A 21,305-nucleotide genomic window follows, 5' to 3' on the forward strand; every position below is an offset into this window, starting at 1 on the left:
TTTACCTATTTAGCCCACTTAGAAGAAAAAGATAGTATAACTTTTTTTCTTTTTTTAGGCAGATCTCACTCTGTTTATGCAGGATGGTGTGCAATGGCATGATCTCGGCTCACCGGAGTCTCCACCTCCCGGGTTCAAGTGATTCTGGTGCATCAGCCTCTTAAGTAGCTGGGATTAGAGGTGTGTGCCACCACACCCCAACTAATTTCTGCATTTTTAGTAGACGGGGTTTCACTTTGTTGGCCAAGCTGTTCTTGAACTCCGGACCCCAGGTGATCCGCCTGCCTCAGCCTCCCAAAGTGCTGGGATTACAGGCGTGAGACACTGGACCTGGCCTAAGATAGTCTAAATTTGACACACTTGTAAAAATGTTTTCCAGAGTTATCTGTTAAATTCAGTGAGATTATCTAGATGGAAGAGGTCTTAAAAACATGCAGTTCGCTTTGCTTAATTCTTTGTTCATTAGCTACCTTCTAATCCATCATTTGCTTTTCTCAATGAGTATTCTCCACAAAAAACACATATTTTACTTAGATGAGGGAATCTAGCTTTCAAGCAGCTGTATCTTTTTTAACTAATCAGAATACATAAGTAAGCAAAGTTATTTTCAGGTCTGAGATTTCTGCTGAAAGTCATTAAGAAATATAATAATGCATTTCAAAACAACTACAAAAATATATAAAACTAAAAAGTCATCCAACATCTATTGATTCTTTTTATGATCACGCAGGGTTTCTTATCTCTTGTGAAAGCTTTTATAAATTATCAATGGAAGAAAAAGTACTTGAACATAAAGCAAAAAGGAATGAAGTAAAACATTTCTCAACACAGATACAACAGGGAAATTCACTTGGTCTGAAATATTCCAAATATTAGGGAAGTTGAAAATATTAGAAATACCATGATTTAGGTTTCTAATTTTTATATTTAGTAATTACATAAAGTAATTCTCAATCTTCATTAACTTAGGTTTAATTTGAAATCTTCAATATCTGCAGTCTTAAAATATGCATAATTTTGCACAAAGAAATTCATGTTTATTTGCTTCCTAAATATAAATGTAATAATGTAAATACATTGTTTTACTGGATATTATTTAGATGCTAATACCAGATAAGGTATGGAAGAGAAAAGTCCCATTTTAAAGGCTCTAAATTTTTGAAAAGCAAATTTTAAACTTGCTTTTTCTTTTTTATTTAAATTATTGTGTCATTGTTGTTTTAGTTTTGCTTTTACTTATTATTATTAGATTCAACAACAGCAAGAGAAAGAATAAGGTGGTTGTATCCTTTCCTAATTATAATTGGAGTTTTATAAAGAAATAAAACTATGGAAAAAGCAATATAAAATTCTGAGCCAAATGCATTATGGAACAAACATTAAGTTCTTCCTTACCAAGTAATGAATTTAAACCATGAAAATATTTTTTCTCTAAAAGCAAAATGCATCATGAAATTCAGAGTGCTCTGCAGGGAACAAGGCCACTAGGGAAAGAGGAACAAAACACTTTTGTTAAGAAAGTAGCAAATTATTCAAGATTTTGTATTCTTCTAGTCAACAGGAGACACAGAAATGTAAACTTTAAGAAAATGACATCTCCAAATGGTCAGAAACAAAGAGTTCTATGAACTTTCTTGAGGCACTTGCAGGCATTGTGTAGTCCTTGCGCTTTAAGCAAGCCAAAGTTATCCAATTCGATTGGAGTCATTCACTTTCCATCACACAACAGAGCTTTATCAGGGAAGAAATGGGAGGCTGACATCATATCCCAATATATATACACATATGTAAGTCATTAGAATCCATGTCTAAATGCTGGGACAGTGATCTTTCCTCTGGTTGGATATTAGGATGGAGAACAAGTCATTCTCAGAGGAAAAGAGACTATAGTTCTATGGAAAGAAGGATAGCCATGTGGCTGGGCAGGTGGCTCACGCTTATAATCCCAGCACTTTGGGAGGCTGAAAGAGGAGGACCACTTGAGGTCTGACGTTCGAGACCAGCCTGGCCAACATGGTGAAACCCTGTCTCTACTAAAAATACAAAAATAAGCCGGGTACATTGGTGCGTGCCTGTAATCCTAGCTACTAGGGAGGCTGGGGCACAAGAATCGCTTGAACTTGCAAGGCAGAGGTTGCAGTGAGCTGAGATCATGTCACTGCATTCCAGCCTGGGTGACAGCAAGACTCTGTCCCAAAAAAAAAAAAAAGAAGTACTATTATGTGCTGCATGTTTCTGTCAATGATGAACCACATATAACTGTAGTACCATAGGATCATAATATATTATTTTATCTGTAGCTTTTCTATGTTGAGATACACAAATACTTAACATTGTGCTACAACTACCTATAGCATTGATTACAGTAATGTGCTGTACAGGTTTGTAGCCTGGAAACAACTGGTTATGCCATATAGTCCACGTGTGGTAGGCTATACTGCCTAGGTTGGCATGGGCACATTCTATGATGGTCACACCATGATAAAATTTCCCATTTCTCGGAAGGTATCTCTTTGTTAGGTGGTGCATGACTGTATCAGTAAGTTAGTTCAGCATGCTAAGGCAATGCATTCATTTCCCACAGTATGATTGGCAGATTATAAAAAAGATATAAAATCAAATCCAGTCTTTGCTTCTAGGTAGCTTTGTGACTGAGCTAGTAAGTCTCTCTGAGCCCTTGGCTCTTTAATAAAATGAGCTGAATATTTATAATGTGACATTTCCTTAAGAATTATAAAGTCCCTAATAGGGCAGTTATGTTTTTAGAAAATAATAGAATACATTTTTGTTTTTTATTTCAATACATACATTTATGGGTCCACATTTTTCTTCTAAGTAAAATTTTTATTCCATAACATTTGCCTTTATATATGATGATTTCATTTAGATGAGCTCCAAATATTACATAGTTGTAATAATAATTTCTGTTTTAACCCTCAAACTTAAAATGTGATTTCTAGTTTTGAAGTACATGAGAAAATTGAGTCTAACTTTGATTATACAAGTTTTTTTTTTAAATTGTTTGCATTATAGTCAAAGAGCACAGCTAGTTGTGTGTTTAACTTGACTTTTTTTGGAATTTGTTGGAAATTTTTATATCCAAAAACATCATTTTGTGTGTATATATATATGTGTGTGTGTGTGCACACTGTCATGAATAATCATTTTTTGTATTAATGTCAAGTGGCAAATGTTGTTCTCAAACCCCTTACACCCTATGTCAGAGGTGAGGTCTGCAGGTGAGGTTGGTGTCCTCCTTGCTAATAATTAGTTATTACTGTCTACTCTCTCTTTCAACCCTATAAAAGCACTAATATTTATATCTCCTGTTACCAGACTACAACACCTAATCACCTACCATTCTACTTTACTCCCTGAAAATCTTTAACTCTTAGATCACTATCAGTCTTTTAAAAAAAATATTGTCATCGTTCTTAAAAATTATTTCAACAATTTCTATTTTGCTGAATCTTTTTATAATTAAGAGATAGAGTGTTGTTTTTACCCATGATGGAATACAGTGATGTGATCATAGCTTACTGCAGCCTTGAACTCGTGGGCTCCAGGGATCCTTCCACCTCAACCTCCTGAGTAGATGGGTTATAGGCATGAACCATTGCACTTGGCTCTGTTTTGCTGATTCCTTCCAGTATTCTGGTATCTTCATCCCATGTCTCCTCCAATGGTCATGTCTTCCATCTTATGTCAACCATTCTCTGTTGTGGTCACGCCCTTGACTTTATCATTACAAACATATGCAACCCACTCATAGAGATCAACCCATCTGAAGACATAGCAGTAGCCTCACAATTATCTTGAATCAATTGAACTTACCATATTTTCCCTCCCTTTCATACTAATGGCTGTTCTTGTCTTTTCCTTAGCTTAGTCATTGTACTTGCTCTCTTTAACGTGTCAACATATTTTACCCATTTTTGCACTTAATTGGTAAAAATGTGCTTCTCATTAAGCCATCTCTTTATATACTCCACATAGCCAGATATCTGTAGCCTACTCTACCTAGAATCACATGACTGGAATAAAACCTTCAACAATGCTGCCTAAGTTTATGAACACTAGCTTCAATTGACTCTTTAAGGCTGCCCTATGAGCCTATTGTATTTTCTTGGGCTATTTATTCTTTCACTCTAACAGATAATTTTTCTCATACTTTCTTTTTTCTCATTAACCCCCAACATCTCTTCCCCATTCTTATTCTGCAGAAGAACATTTCCACAGTCTAATACCAACAGCTTTACAATAAACGCATCAAGAGCATATTTCCAGGATATTCTTTTCTGATTATTCTGCTAAAACAATTTTTCTCTTTACTGGATTAATAATATTAGTCTAGATAAATGCTATTATTCCTCTCATAGAGAAGACATACATGCATACAAATCCTCTGTTCACTTCATATTCTAGCTAAAAACTCGTATTTCTTAATTTCTTAAAGTAAAACACTATGAAAAAAGTTTCATATGTGATATTCACTTCCAATTTCCCTTTTCTAATTCTATTTGAAATATTTTTCTAATCACTTTATCAAAATTGTTTGTCAAGGTAATCTGTGACTCTACATTACTAAATGCAATGATCAATTCTAACCAAAACCTAATATTTGACACAAGTGGTCACATCTTTTTTGAAACATTCCTTCTTCTGGGTTTTACAGTTTTATTTTGACTTTTCTTTCCCCAAACATGCATTATTCTGTGCTCTAATTTCAGTGTAGCTGTTGAAAAATTTGTTATATGTCTAATAGACTTTTTCCTATGAGTAATTGTTTTTATTCTCTGTGACTACTGTTAAGTATCAAACAGGGAGAAAAACAAAAATGTTAATTGGGCATCAATATAAGTTATAGAAAAATTTTACTTGAATAACTAAATAATGTACTTTTAATTTTTTTATTTTACTTTAAGTTCTGGGGTACATGAGCATACCTTGCAGGATAGTTACATAGGTATACAAATGCCATGGTGGTTTGCTGCCTCCATCCCCCCGTCAACTACATTAGGGATTTCTCCTAATGTTATCCCTCCCCAATCTCCCCACCACCTGCTATCGCTCCCCTAGGCCTCCACCCCCCCAACAGAATCCAGTGTGTGATGTTCCCTTCCCTGTGTCCATGTGTTCTCATTGTTCAACATCTACTTCTGAGTGAGAACATGTGGTGTTTCATTTCATGTTCTAGTGTCAGTTTGCTGAGAATGAAGGTTTCCAGATTCATCCACATCCCTGCAAAGAATATGAACTCATCCTTTCTTATGACTGCATAGTATTCTATGGTGTATATTGCCACATTTTCTTTATCCAATCAGTCATTGATGGACATTTGGGTTGGTTCCAAGTCTTTGCTATTGTAAACAGTGCTACAATGAACATACATGTGCACTGTCTTTAAAATAGATGATTTATAATCCTTTGGATATATACCTAGTAATGGGATTACTGGGTCAAATGGGATTTCTATTTCTAGATTCTTGAGGAATCACTACCATGTCTTCTACAATGTTTGAACTAATTTATACTCCCACCAACAGCGTAAAAGCATCCCTATTTCTCCACATCCTCTCCAGCATCTGTTGTCTCCAGATTTTTTAGTGATTGCCATTCTAACTGGTGTGACATGGTATCTCAATGTGGTTTTGACTGCATTTCTCTAATGACCAGTGATGAGCCTTTTTTCATGTTTGTTGGCTGCATAAATGTCTTTTTTTGAAAAGTGTCTGTTCATATTCTTCACTAGTTTTGATGGGGTTGTTTGTTTTTTTCTTGCAGATTTGTTGTAGCTCTTTGTAGATTCTGGATATTAGCCATTTGTCAGATGGGTAGCTTGTAAAAATTTTTCCCATTCTGTTGGTTCCCAGTTCACTCTAATAATTGTTTCTTTTGCTGTACAGAAGCTTTTAAGTTTAATTAGACCCCCTTTGTCTATTTTGGCTTTTGTTGCCATTGTTTTTGGTGTTTTAGTCATAAAGTCCTTTCCTAAGCCTATGCCCTGAATGGTATTGCCTCAGTTTTCTTCTAGGGTTTTCATGGTGTTAGGTCTTATATTTGAATCCTTAATCCATCTGGAGTTAATTTTTGTATAAGGTGTAAGGAAGGGATCCAGTTTCAGCTTTCTGCACATGGCTAGCCAGTTTTCCCAACACCATTTATTAAACAGGAATCCTTTCCCCATTGCTTGTCAGGTTTGTCAAAGATCAGATGGTTGTAGGTGTGTGGCATTACCTGTGAGGCCACTGTTCTATTCCATTGGTCTATATCTTTGTTTTGGTACAAGTACCATGCTGTTTTCATTACTGTAGCCTTATAGCATAGTTTGAAGTCAGGTAGTGTGATGCCTCCAGCTTTGTTCTTTTTGCTTAGGATTGACTTGACTATGAAATTTGGTTCCATATCAATTTTAAGGTGTTTTTTTTCCCCAATTCTAAGGTCAATGGTAGCTTGATGGGGATAGCATTGAATCTATAAATTAATTGGGTAGTATGGCCATTTTCATGATATTGATTCTTCCTAATCATGAGCATGGAATGTTTTTCCATCTTCTTGTGTCCTCTCTTATTTTCTTGAGCAGTGGTTTGTAGTTCTCCTTGTAGAGGTCCTTCATGTCCTTTGTTAGTTGTATTCCTAGGTATTTTATTCTCTTTGTAGCAATTGTGAATGGGAATTCGCTCATGATTTGGCTCTCTGTTTGTCTTTTATTGGTGTACAGGAATGCTTGTGATTTTTGCACATTGATTTTGTAACCTGAGACTTTGCTGAAGTTGCTTATCATCTTAAGGAGATTTTGGGCTGAAATGAAAGGGTCTTTTAAATATACAATCATGTCTTCCACAAATAGAGACAATTTGACTTCCTCTTTTCCTAACTGAATACACTTTATTTCTTTTTCCTGCCTGATTGTTCTGGCTAGAACTTCCATTACTATATTGAATAGGAATGGCAAGAGAGGATACCCTTGTCTAGTGACAGTTTTCCAAGGGAATGCTTCCAGTTTTTGCCCATTCAGTATGTTGGCTATGGGTTTATCATAAATAGCTTTTATTATTTTGAGATATGTTCCATTGATACCTAGTTTATTGAGAGTATTTAGCATAAATGGCTATTGGATTTTGCTGAAAGACCTCTCTGCATCTATTGAGATAGCCATGTGGTTTTGTCTTTGGTTTTGTTTATGTGATAGATTATGTTTATAGATTTGTGTATGTTGAACCAGACTTGCTTCCCCAGGATGAAGCCAACTGAATCGTGATGGATACGCTTTTTGATGTTCTGTTACATTCGGTTTGCCAGTATTTTATTGAAGATTCTTGCATGTATGTTCATCATGGATATTGGCCTGAAATTTTCTTTATCAGTTGTTTCTCTGCCAGGTTTTGGTATCAGGATGATGTTGGTCTCATAAAATGATTAGGGAGGATTCTCTCTTTTTGTATTTTTTTGGAATAGTTTCAGAAGGAATGGTACCAACTCCTCTTTGTACGTCTTGTAGAATTCAGCTGTGAACCCGTCTGGATCTGGACTTTTTTGGTTGGTAGGCTATTAAATGCTGCATCTACTTCAGACCTTGTTATTGGTCTATTCAGGGATTCAACTTCTTCCTGGTTTAGTCTTGGGAGGGTGTAAGTGTCCAGGAATTTATCCATTTCTTCTAGATTTACTGGTTTATGTGCATAGAGTTGTTTGTAGTAATCTCTGATGGTAGTCTGTATTTTCTGTGGAATCAATGGTAATATCCCCTTTATCATTTTTTATTGCATCTATTCGATTCTACTCTCTTTTCTTTTTATTAGTCTGGCTAGTGGGCTATCTAATTTGTTGATCTTTGCAAAAAAACAGCTCCTGGATTTACTGATTTTTTGAAGGATTTTTTTGTGTCTATATCTTCTTCATTTCTGCTCTGGTCTTAGTTATTTCTTGTCTTCTGCTGGCTTTGGATTTGTTTGACCTTGCTCCTCTAGTTCTTTTAATTGTAACAATAGGGTGTCAATTTTAGATCTTCCCTTGCTTCTCATGTGGGCATTTATTGCTATAAATTTCCCTGTAGACACTGCTTTAAATGTGTCCCATAGATTCTGGTATGTTGTGTCTTCATTCTCATTGGTTTCAAAGAACATTTTTGTTTATGCCTTCATTTTACTATTTATCCAGTAGTCATTCAAGAGTAAGTTGTTCAGTTTCCATGTAGTTGTGTGATTTCGAGTGAGTTACTTCATCCTGAGTTTTAATTTGATTGTACTGTGGTGAGAGACTGGTTGTTATTTCTGTTCTTTTGCATTTGCTGATGAGTGATTTACTTCCAATTATGTGGTTAATTTTACAGTAACTGTGATGTGGTGCTGAGAGGAATGTATATTCTGTGGATATGGGGTGGAGAGTTCTGTATAAGTCTATTAGGTTTGCTTGGTCCAGATATGAGTTCAAATCCTGGATATCCTTGTTAATTTTCTCTCATTGATCTGTGTAATATAGACAGTGTAAAGTCTACGACTATTATTGTGTGGGAGTCTAAGTCTATTTGTAGGTCATTAAGAACTTGCTTTATGTATCTGGATGCTCTAGTTAGCTCTTTTGGTTGCATTGATCCTTTTACCATTATGTAAGGCCCTTCTTTGCCTGTTTGATCTTTGTTGGTTTGAAGTCTATTTCATCAGCTACTAGGATTGCAACTTTTTTTTTTTTCTCTGTCTCCATTTGCTTGATAAATCTTCCTCTATCCCTTTATTTTGAGTCTATATATGTCTTTGTACATGAGATGGGTCTCCTGAATACAGCACACCAACGGGTCTTGACTTTTTATTTCATTTGCCAGTCTGTGTCTTTTGATTGGGGCATTTAGTCCATTTACATTTAGGATTAATATTGTTATGTGTGAATTTGATCCTGCCATTTTGATACTAGCTGGTTGACTCATTAGTTGACACAGTTTCTTCATTGTGTTGATGATCTTTACCATTTGGTACATTTTGCAGTGGCTGGTACTGGTTATTCCTTTCTATGTTTAGTGCTTCCTTCAGGAGCTCTTGTAAGGCAGGCCTGGTGGTGACAAAAATCTCTCAGCACTTGCTTGTCTATAAAGGATTTTATTTCTCCTTCACTTATGAAGCTTAATTTGGCTGGATATGAAATTCTGGGTTAAAAGTTCTTTTCTTTAAAGATGTTGAATATTGGCCCCCACTCTCTTCTGATTTGTAGGGTTTCTGCTGAGAGATCCACTATGAGTCTGATGGGCTTACCTTTGTGGGTAACCGACCTTAGTGTTTTTTCCTTCATTTGACCCTTGTGGATCTTATGATTATGTGCCTTGGGGTTGTCTTCTCAAGGAATATCTCTGTGTTCTCTGTATTTTCTGGATTTGAATGTTGGCCTGCCTTGCCAGCTTGGGGAAATTCTCCTGGATAATGTCCTGAAGAGTGTTTTCCAGCTTGAATTAATTCTCGTAGTCACATTCAGGTACACTTATCAAATGTAGATTAGGTCTTTTCACATAATCCCATATTTCCAGAGGCTTTATTCATTTCTTTTCACTCTTTTTTCTCTAATCTTGCCTTCTCATTTCATTGAGTTGATCTTCAATCTCTAATATCCTTTCTTCTGCTTGATTGATTTGGCTATTGAAACTTGTGTATGCTTCACAAAGTTCTCATGCTGTGTTTTTCAGCTCCATCAAGTCGTTTATGTTCTTTGCTAAGCTGGTTATTCTAGTTAGCATTTCATCTAACCTTTCTTCAAGGTTCTTAGTTTCTCTGCATTGGGTTAGAATGTGTTCCTTTAGCTCAGAGAAGTTTTTTATTACCCACCTTCTGAAGCCTGATTCTGTCAATTCATCAAGCTCGTTCTCCATCAAGTTTTGTTCCCTTGCTGGTGAGGAGTTGTAATCCCTTGGAGGAGGAGAGATATTCTGGTGTTTGGCGATTTCATCCTTTTTGTGCTAGTTTCTTCCCATCTTTGTGAATTTATCTACCTATGGTCTTTGAAGTTGGTGATTTTCAGAAGTGGTCTCTGAGTGGACGTCCTTTCTGTTGATGTTGAAGCTATTTCTTTCTGTTTTATAGTTTTCTTTCTAGCAGTCAGGTCCCTCTGCTGCAGGACTCCTGGAGGCCCACCCTGCTTGCCTGGGAATCACCTCCAGGGGCTGCAGAACAGCAAGGATTGCTGTCTGTTCCTTCCTCTGGTAGCTTCATCCCAGAAGGGTACTCATCAGATGTCAGCCAGAGCTCTCCTGTATGAGGTGTCTCTTCGGATATATGGGGATCAGGGAGCTACTTGAGGAGGCAGTCTGTCCCTTATCAGAGCTCAAATGCTGTGCTGGGAGCTCCATTGCTCCCTTCAGAGCTGCTGGGCAGGGACATTTAAGTCTGCTGTGGTAGAACTCACAACCACCCCTTTTCCCAGGTGTTCTGTCCGGGGAAGGTGAGGCTTTATTTATAAGTCCTTGAAGTGCTACTGCCTTTTTTCAGAGATTCCCTGCCCAGCAAGGAGGCAGTCTAATCACAGTCTGCCTACAGAGGCATTGCTGAGCTGCTGTGGACTCCACCCAGTTGCTATGCTTAAGCTTTCTTGAGGTTTCGTTTACACAGGTTAGGTTAGAACTGCCTCGGTAATGGCGGATTGCCTCAATAATTGCAGACGCCCTTACCCCCACTGAGTTCAACTGTCCCAGGTTGAGCTCATACTGTTGTGCCAGCTGTGAAACTGTCAAGCCAGTGGGTTTCAGTTTACTGGTCTTTGTGGGGGTGGGACCCACTGAGCCAGATCACTTGCCTTCAGCCCCCTTTTTTCAGGGGAATGGGTGGCTCTGTCTCGCAGGCATTCCAGACACCGGTTAAAATGGCTGCCAAAATTTGTGCTGGAAACCCAAGGTGCCTGCCAAAACAGCCGCCCAGGCTTGTGCTGGAAACCCACAGGCTTGCCAGCCCAGCAGGAATCTCCTGGTCTGTGGACTGTGAGAGACTGTGGGAGAAGTGTAGTATCTGAACCAGAGTGCTGGAGTGGCTGGAAAAGGCCTAGATGGCCTCCATTGGGAAGGAGGGACATCCTCCAGCCCACTGCATTTCCTGGATGAGGCACCACCACACCCTGCCCCGGTTTGCCCTCCTTGGGTTACACTCACTGTCCAACCAATCCCATTGAGATGAACCTGTTACCTCAGTTGGAAATGCAAAGATCACTCGCCTTCTGCATTGCTCTCCCTGGGACCTGTGCTTTGGAGCTGTTCCTATTCAGCTGTCTTGGCAGAAGTCCCCCATAGCATTCTAAATAATGTACTTTTGTTTTAACTAGTATGCTTTTCAAGGGTTTGTTCCAAATATTTGATTTACATATAATGTTATGGGAACTTATTTATAATATAAAAAATGAGGGAAAACTGTGTGCTAATATTACCATTTCTTGAAAATGATAAAATTTACATGATAAAATAGGATTTAGGAGAAAAAAGTATTTTAATATTAAATGAAAAAATAAAATGTATATATAATTGGCAGAGAAGGGTAAATTTTGATATTGTCTTAAATTTATATATGGGTTTTTATTTTGTACAGAGGTCTCCCACAAACAATAAGAAAAATTACAAATTATAACATTAAGTTGTGCTAAAAAGTAGAATACAATGTGGTTGATGTCCCTAAGACTGTGCAACAAGGCATCCCAGATGACTGTAAAACACTAAGTGCAGCACATATATTTAATTTGATTAAGTAATTCAAACACTGGAAAGCAGGTAATTTTATTATCCTCATTTTATAGCTGAGCAATATGAGGGATAGAAAGCATAAGTAATTTGTATAATTTTCTACAACTCAAAAGTGCCATGGCTTAATGTTTTTGTCCTCTCCAAAATTCATTTTAAAATTTAATCCACAAAGTAACAGTATGGAAAGACGTGTCTTCTGGGAAGTGGAGGAGTCAAGAAGATGAAGCCCTCATACATACATGAGATTCAGTGTCCTTATAAAATGGCTCAGCCAAGGGAGTTTGTCCCTTTGTGCTCTTCCAACTACTGCCATGTGAAGACATGGGCTTCCTCACCTCCAGAGGATGCAGCATTTAAGGTGCCATCTTGGATATAGAGATAGGACCTTCATCAGAAAACTAAACTTGCCAGTCCCTTAGTCTTTGACTTCTCAGCCTCCAGAACTACGAGAAAATTAACTTTAATTCCTTATAAATTACTCAGTCTCAGGTATTCTGTTATAGCAGCCCATACAGATTAACACTGTAGTAGAAGAGCCAAGCTCTAGTCATATCAGTAATAATTCAAACTCAGCTGTTATATTATACTGCTTTCATAAGCCCAAAGCACTAATTTCTCTTATTAAACTACTAATTCAATTTAAAAAACATATACACATTATAAAACCAAATTGAATAGCAAAGGAATCCGGAGTCTTAAAATCCTTTAAATTCTTACTTTTCACCTATTGCTATTGAGATACTCAATAGGCAGACATGAATAAATTTATACCCCTAGTTTAGAAACATAACCAACAATGGACCCCAAAATATATTATTTTTTGGAAACATATTTTGTCTCAAAAGAACACAATTTCAGAATAGTATTTGACCTTATTAGAGTAACAGAGATAAATTTACTCTAATGCTTTAGATAATTTAAAAAAATTATACCTACTATATAAAACAAACATTTCAGACACTGGACAATAGTCAGCACACAGCTGTGATATCTGAAACAGGAGGAACAAACAAGATGACCTTGATGTTGCCCTACTTTTTGCCCGAAGTTTCATTTAGAACTACAGAGTAGAGAAAGTAATAAAAACGTGAATATGGCAGACTGAGTTAAGGAAATACATGTTGTCTGAGGTTGCTGGAAATTACAGGGCAGAGTTTCAGAGTGGAATGAGTTATGCAGAGTAAAATCTCAACAGTGGTCCTCTTACATTTTTAATGACTACCAAGAAGTGAGTGGATTGGGTGAAACTCTAGGAGGATAGTCAAAGAATGACTGAGGAGACGTGAGCTGAGCAGTTCTCAAAGCTTAAACAGGGTTGAACATTGTTTCTAATTCCTATCTTCAAGAGAAGAGAGTCCTCAATGTTCACTTTAGGCATGCAGTACAGACACTAGAAGTGTCTGAATAGGTAGTTTTTTTTTTTTTTTCTGAATTAAATGTCCTGAGAGTAGTTTCATATGAAACTACATACATGTTCAGATACATAAGATTTTAGATTATATTAGGAAATTTTTCTAAATAATGTTTTCTTAATTTTATAAAATATTGCTTTTGTGTGCTAAAGTGGCTGGTCTAGTATATTTCATGATTTTTATAGAATAAATAGAGAAATCTTTATGCCTTTTTGTGTATATAAACGGGGGCTTTTTTCCTGGATTAAATTCTTGATACATTTTCATAAGCAACAAATTTTCAAGATTTTGGACTGAAATAGTTAACATTCATAGCTTAAGATATGATAATATTCTAATTTTGTAGAAGACAATTTTAAAAATTTATTGAACACAGCCTAATTTTTTAAATGTTCCTTTATTTTTCACAATAACATAAGGTTTTCATGTCTTTTATTATCAGGGTAAAATTCTGAATCTTATTTAATATAGCTGACTCATAGATTTAAAGCAATGCTCATCCCACACAATAAAACTGTACCAAGAGGCATTAAAGAGTTAATTAGCATATGTTGGCTGGAAATATAATAATCTCCTTATAATAGGTAAGCCTTCAAATTCATGTTCTGTAAGCAGTGGAACAGAAAACAAGATGTAAGACCACTAAATTATATCTATATACACACACACACACACATATATCGCCATCCTCTTTTTTCCGTTGTGTGAAACAGTGGCTTTTATTAAATACAGCTTGAAAAGCCTTATTTCTCTCAGAATGTATTTGAAGCTAATCCATTCTTTTCTGCTTTAGAATTGTAAATAGGGTCTATCAATTGAATGAATGTAACATAACTGTCATCGCTGAGCCATACATAACCAAAATTATGATTCTTGTGCATCATGCTCAAGAGAAATATCTCTTTGTTGCTGGCCTGCTAATAGATAGCAGTAATAGACATGCAGTAATAGTACCATTAAAAGAAATTTGGGGTCTAGAAATGATTCAAATGCTCTTCATTTTGTTTCATAGTAGTGAAAAATGAATACCAGAGGTGAAAGTAGTACAATCACTTAGCTTAGAAACATGAAGGCAAATATTAAAGGATATTTTGCAAAGATTGCACAAGGAAGTACAATTTTTACAACTAAGTGTATATTCTATTCAAATAGTAGAGACATTTTTTCCAAAGGTTATATATATGGATCCATGTTTATAGATAATATACAAACTTACTTAATAAATATGGATAATTTCCCCCCAAATAGTAGATAATATAGTGTGAAAAATCTAATAAATAGGCAAACAGTCACCAATGCGAGGTTTTTTTTTTTTTTTTTTTTTTTGTTTTTTTTTGTTTTTATGTAGGATATATCACTCTCTGGATGTAGTAGGTGATGACATACTGGGACATCACCTTCAATATTGTATGGCAGTGATATTGAAAGCTAGCTATCACTCAGTACCTGTTCTTTTATTTTTTTTCTAGCCCTTTGTGTAGCACATGGTTGCTTAGAATAAGAAGTGCCTATCCCAATCTCCTTTGCAGCTAGGTATGACCAGAATAATATAAATACACAATATACAAAGCCTTGCATTTCACAGAGGACTAATATGTTGGCTTTCTGGTAGAATCTATAATTTACAATTCCTAATTTGATATTGTTGCTGTTCTTTTTTCCCCCAGTCTTCTGGGTTTCTAAATAAACTTGGGGCTCATGTATGGGTAGGTGAAAGGGGAACAAGTGTCAATGCATTGAACCAGAAAAGTATCTGAAATGATCAGAAAACAACATGGAAGTCAGTGTGATTGGAGCAGAATAAGGTAGGGGAGAGTGACATGAAACTGAGACTCAAAAACTCAACAGGCCTTTAAGACCGTTGTTGAGAACTAATGTATTTCATCCTGAGACAAAAAGCTACTACTGGAGATCTCCAAGTAAAGGAATGTTAAGTGTATAATTCAGGAATATTAAGTATACGCACATCATTGTTTAACCAATCTCTAGAACATTTTCATCCTGCAAAATCAAACCTTTCTATTCCCCTCCCCTGCCCCTCTTCTCCCAGCTCACTATTATACCTTCCATTTCTGTTAGTATCTCATATAAGTGGACTTGCATAGCTGAAAGAAAATAATACGTACTCTTCCATGTAAAATTTACTCTGATATATTACATTTTATTCGGTTCATTGTATTTTATTTTAAGAAGAATTAGAAACTATTTATTGACCTACAAATGGATATCCTGTTATAAAAAATACTGTTTAGTCTTTGGGAGCAACCAGTTCAGCGTGGTATTTAAGATGATCAACCCTGGATGCAGACTGCCAGTCCTTGAATTTGAGCTTCTTCACTTCCAAACTGTGTGTCCTTCTGCAAGTTATTTAAACTTGCTCTGCATCTCGTTCCTTATCTGAAAGCAGACATAATAACAGTACTTACTCAGAGAGTTTTAATTCACACATGAAATCATTTAGAAGAGTATTTGTTACATCGTAAAAGCACATGTAGTGGTTATTTTCCCATTATTTTTATTAATAAGGAACATTATGCTTTACTTTTAGAAAAGAGTTCAGAAACTTAAATGCTGGTAGAGGAAATACAATGATCATAAAACATGAGAAGTGTAATGTGTACATGATAATAAGATCCTGGTATTGTGACCTTAATTACACTGCATTCTAAAATACTGGGCTAAGCCAAACAACACGGCAAAACAAAATATGTCTAGGAGTCATTATTACCAGCAGATACCAATTGATTATTCTTGGTGTGAACCATAATCATTACTTTAGGACAGCAAATAAACCAAGCTAACAAACGTAGTGCTGAGCCTTGGATATCAGAATTTTAAATCCCATTAATTAAACACTTATGACATGTCCACATTAAAATTAATATTATTGTTTGAAATCTCATTATTAAAATGTAAAACAAATCAGCAATGGCATGTGTATAACTATATATGTAATAAAAACCTCCACACACATACATATCCACAGTGTGTGTGCGCGTGCGTGCATGCGCGCACACACACACACACACACACACGTAGTTGAACATCTGTAATCATCCTTCCATATCTTTGGGTTCCACATGCATGGATTCAACAAATCACAGATCAAAAAAAATTTTTTTTTGAGACACAGTCTTGCTTTGTCACCAAGTGCCAGGCTGGAGCACTGTCGTGATCTTGGCTCACTACAACCTCTACCTCCCGGGTTCAAGCAATTCTCCTGTCTCAGCCTCCCGAGTAGCTGGGACTACAGGTGTACACCACCACACCCAGCTAATTTTTGTATTTTTAGTAGAGACGGGGTTTCATCATGTTGGTCAGGATGGTCTCGATCTCTTGACTTCGTGATCTGCCCACCTCAGCCTCCCAAAGTGCTGGGATTACAGGCCTGAGACACTGCACCCGGCCGATCAAAAAAAAAATTTTTTTTAAATGAATAGTTGATGGTTGCATCTATAATACCACGTACAGATTTTTTTCTTGTCATTATTTCCTAAATAATACAGTGTAACAACTATTTACATCACATTTAAATTATATTAGGTATTATAAGTAACCTAGAGATAATTTAAAGTATACAGAAGGATGTGCGTAGGATGTGTGCAAATACTATGCCATTTTCTATAAGGGACTTGAGCATCCACAGATTTTGGTATCCAGGGAGCTCCTGAAACCAATGTCCTGTGAATACCAAGAGATGATTTGGTATTGTTTTATATATATGTATGTATATATGAGATATGTTTTTAATACATGCATATAAAACATCATATATATACCCACACATATATAAAACAATCTTTGCAGTTGCATTAATTTATAAAACGATCAACAGTGCTCCTTTTCTTAGAAAAATTGATAATAACCTACTGTTTCCTAATTTAAAAAAAGATTAGTACTTGATAAGAATTCTTAATATCTAATTAACTGATACAGTTTAGGTATAAAATTTTTATCTTGTCACACTGTTTTGTACTCAAGAGATAGCTGATGCATTAGAAGCTTTCCAAAACAGTGGTAATGAATAGGCAATTCTATTAAAATTCTTTGACCTTCAATTTGGCAGACAAACTTACAAACACTTTCAGAATTAATTTAGTAACAAAATAATTTTAACTTGTTTCATTGTAACTGTCATTCAATTTCTATTTGCTTAAAGTGTCTTGCATTTTATAATGACTCTTTTCTGTTCTGTATGCAAAAGATATAGCAATTTTAACAATAATAAACACTAATTTTATAACATTTTATATTATTATATTTCAGCAACTTTGGTATTTATTTGGCATAAGGCAGAGGCTAGTACAGAGTATTGAAAAGAAAAGTAACGAGAGTTGTGATTACCTTTCCTTATGCCAACTTGTTTAAACTACAGTCCCCAGTCATTTATTCAAACATTAATCTATTCAATGAGGTAAAGGTATTTTTTTGAGGAGATGAAAGTACATAATTCACTTTACCTAAGGGAGATTATCCCAGATAAGCAATTCTAGATAATCTGAGTGGTTCTAGATAATTTGATTAGTTGAAAGGCTTTCAGAACACAGCCTAGGCTTCCTGATGAATTATTCTCACCATGAATGATAACAGCTTAAGATTGCCATCCTGTTCTTCCTAATGGCTTGCTTTATATGTTTCAGACCTGCCTACCCAGCCTGAATAATAACATGAATCAATTCCTTGAAATAAATCCCTTAACATATATATCTCTTGGTTCTTCATCGCTGGTTGTACCTTAACTAACAAAGGGTTAGTTGTTAATTGCCTTATCAGATATGAAGGCATATTTTGAAGTTAAAATTATCAAACTGTTGTGATACCAGTATACAGATCAATAAATGGATCAATGGACGATGGTAAATTATATATATGTGTCATAAAAAGTGGAGTTCTAACTCAGTGGAACTTGTAAGGAAATATAACAAAATTCTGACAATTTTCTATAGGTTGACAGTATTAAAAGAAGCTGTAAAATAATGTACTTGTATAAAAACAAGAGAAAAAAATAATGGCAATAGGAAAAAAAATCTCAATTTTATTATTAAAACTTTAGTATTAGAAAACTTTATTCACAGAAATTCGTATAGCAAACCAACTGTGAATAATAAAGTTCATCTGTGTTTTTCTACTGTCAAAACCCACCACCTCCCAGGTGGACCCTGAGGAGACAGTGGGTGATGAAATCTAATCTTCATCAAGGATGTTGGACAGTCAATAAAAAGCAGCTGTAGGTTAATAAAGCTGTGTTGCCTGTCTTCTACATCTTCACTTTAATTATTACATATATACAGTTTGCCTTTATAAAAATATAGACAAATGTTTTTTCCTATATTTTTCTTGATGAAAAGTATTGAGGTATTCGACTTCTTTCTTTTCCATCATTCTTTTACTTTAAGATGTATACTCATCTTGTATTGAGCTCATATCTCTGAACTCTTTCAGTTAATAAACAAACCTTCCACTTCTTTTAGTTTATTAAATCTAACTATTTTAATCTTTTCTTGACAGCGATTTTATAAACAATGATTGTTTATTGGAGAAAATAATATCTGGACTAGAAGAAGTGCCAGTGAGATTAATCTTACAAACTATGAAGTCAGTTACCTAACTTGCTAAGTGCTGCCCAAATATTAGTGATTTAATAATACAGAAATATTGTGTTGTCCACCTTTATAAACAATTATTCCAAATAATTATGTCATTTGTTTTCATTTGAATAATACATAGTTAAGTTAATGATTAAACTCATGGAAGTTGACAATTAATAATGAGCAGTGTGATAATGTAAGATTAATTTTTCAAATATTTTAGGCCAGGCGCGGTGGCTCACGCCTGTTATCCCAGCACTTTGGGAGGCCGAGGCGGGTGAATCACGAGGTCAAGAGATCGAGACCATCCTGGTCAACATGGTGAAACCCGGTCTCTACTAAAAATACAAAAAAATCAGCTGGGCATGGTGGCGCATGCCTGGAATCCCAGCTACTCAGGAGGCTGAGGCAGGAGAATTGCCTGAACCCAGGAGGCGGAGGTTGCAGTGAGCCGAGATCGTGCCATTGCACTCCAGCCTGGGTAACAAGAGGCAAACTCCGTCTCAAAAAAAAAAAAATTAAAAATTAAAGTTTCTATTAATTATACATCAACTGTCTTAAGATGGCCAGCTCAATGCAGCTGGGAAGTGCTGCTCCCATGGAGAGAGGCTGCAATTTTGACTAAATTAACATAATTTGAGCAGATCTTTGTAAAAAAAGATGCCGAATGTTGATATAGAAAAGATGCAAACACTGAAGCTGAAGAGAGAGGAAGCTGGAAACTCCGTGTGGGGTAACTGAATGCTAGGGCTGGTTCTTGGCCTCAAAGTGTGTCTGAGGAAGGGGTAAGTGAAGGGACTTGGAGACTGGGGACCTCACACCTGCCACGGACATTTGAGCTGATAGGTGACAGTCCCCAGAGATTAGATAGAGGCAGAGCTGCCACAAGCATGGCCCCAGGAAATTTTGTGCTAAGGACAGCTTTGGTAGAGCCTAACCCACCAAGGGCTGCCTATCTCCCTTTGACAGGCTCTGGTCCTAGCTAACTATTGGAGAGAAAGCAGGGCCACCTTTCCTGTGGGACTACATTTGTCCAACAGGCCACCTGCCTGACAGTCACTCTCAGGACTCCTGCCTGACCACCCTGTAGAAGGCTGTACACACATAGCTCCATTGCCCATCCTTAGTACTTCATATCACCTAAGTGCATTCCGGAAACCTGGGAGCCCTTCAGATCCTATAGTGCACCTGGGACCCAGTCCCAAGAGTCTAAAGGAGAAATCTGCAAGCATGTCCTGGCACCCCAGGGCTGTGAACCATGGCTCAGGATTGCATATGGAGGATCTGTGCCCTGTACTCAAGTCAGGGAGAAGGCCACACTCTTCAAAAACTGAGAAAGGTGAATTGCACAGGTCCACATATTGGCCTAAGACCTAGATGTGCCTCCCTCAACAGCACAGGTCCAGTAAAGATGGGGCCTATTTCCCCACTGGGCCTCTGTCCAAGGGACCTGAGGCTGAAACATCAATAGAAATAGAGAAATGCTTTGATGAAATGCTACCAAGAATAAACAACATACAGAGGAATATAAGTGAATTGATGGAGCTGAAAAACACAACACAAGAACTTCAAGAAGCATGCACAAGTTTCAACAGTGGAATTGACCAAGCAGAAAAAAGGATATTAGAGGTCGAAGATCAACTCAATGAAATAAAACAAGAAGGCAATATTAGAGAAAAAAGGGTAAAAAGGAATGAACAAAGTCTCCAAGAAAGATAGGACTATGTGAAAAGACCTAATCTGCATTTGATAGGTGTACCTGAATGTGACAGAGAGAATGAATCCAAGCTGGAAAACACTATTCAGGATATTATACAGGAAAAGTTCCCCAACCTTGCAAGGCAGGCCAATATTCAAGTCCAGGAAATACACAGAACACCACAAAGATATTTCTCAAGAAGAGCAACCCCAAGGCACATAATCATCAGATTCACCAGGGTGGAAATGAAGGAGAAAATGCTAAGGGCAGCCAGAGAGAAAGGTTGGGTTACCCACAAAGGGAAGCCCATCAGACTCACAGCAGAACTCTCAGCAGAAACCCTACAAGCCAGAAGAGAGTGGGGGCCCATATTCAACATCCTTCAAGAAAAGAACTTTTGACCCAGAATTTCACACCAGCCAAACTAAGCTTCATAAGTGAAGGAGAAATAAAATCCTTTACAAACAAGCAAGTACTCAGAGATTTCATCACCACCAGGCCTGCTTTACAAGAGCTCCTGAAAGAAGCACTAAACATAGAAAGGAACAGCCAGTACCAGCCACTCCAAAAACATACCAAATGGTAAAAAGCATTGACACGATGAAGAAACTGCATCAGCTAACAGGCAAAACAGCCAGCTAGCATCAAAATGGCAGGATCAAATTCACACATAACAGTATTAACCCTAAATATAAATAGGCTAAACACCCCAATCAAAAGACACAGACTGACAAATTGGATAAAAAGCCAAAAACCATCAGTATGCTGTATCCAGGAAACCCATCTCACATGCAAGGATACACAAAGGCTCAAAATAAAGGGATGGAGGAAGACTTCCCAAGCAAATGAAGAGCAAAAATAAAAAAAGCAGGAGTTGCAATTCTCATCTCTGATAAAAAAGA

General features: G+C 36.6%; 1 long non-coding RNA gene across 1 annotated transcript in view; it reads right to left on the minus strand.

The window, feature by feature from the left end:
* Positions 1 to 15,251: 15,251 nt before the first annotated feature.
* Positions 15,252 to 21,305, minus strand: part of LOC116536921 — a 63,014-nt gene continuing 56,960 nt past the window's right edge. Inside the window, exon 3 of the long non-coding RNA XR_004262874.1 lies at positions 15,252 to 15,513. This is a non-coding gene — a long non-coding RNA (uncharacterized LOC116536921). The remainder of the gene's footprint in view (positions 15,514 to 21,305) is intronic.

The sequence above is a fragment of the Sapajus apella genome, unplaced genomic scaffold (genome assembly GCF_009761245.1).
Source record: "Sapajus apella isolate SASKATOON/1434 unplaced genomic scaffold, GSC_monkey_1.0 scaffold105, whole genome shotgun sequence".
NCBI lineage: Eukaryota > Metazoa > Chordata > Mammalia > Primates > Cebidae > Sapajus > Sapajus apella.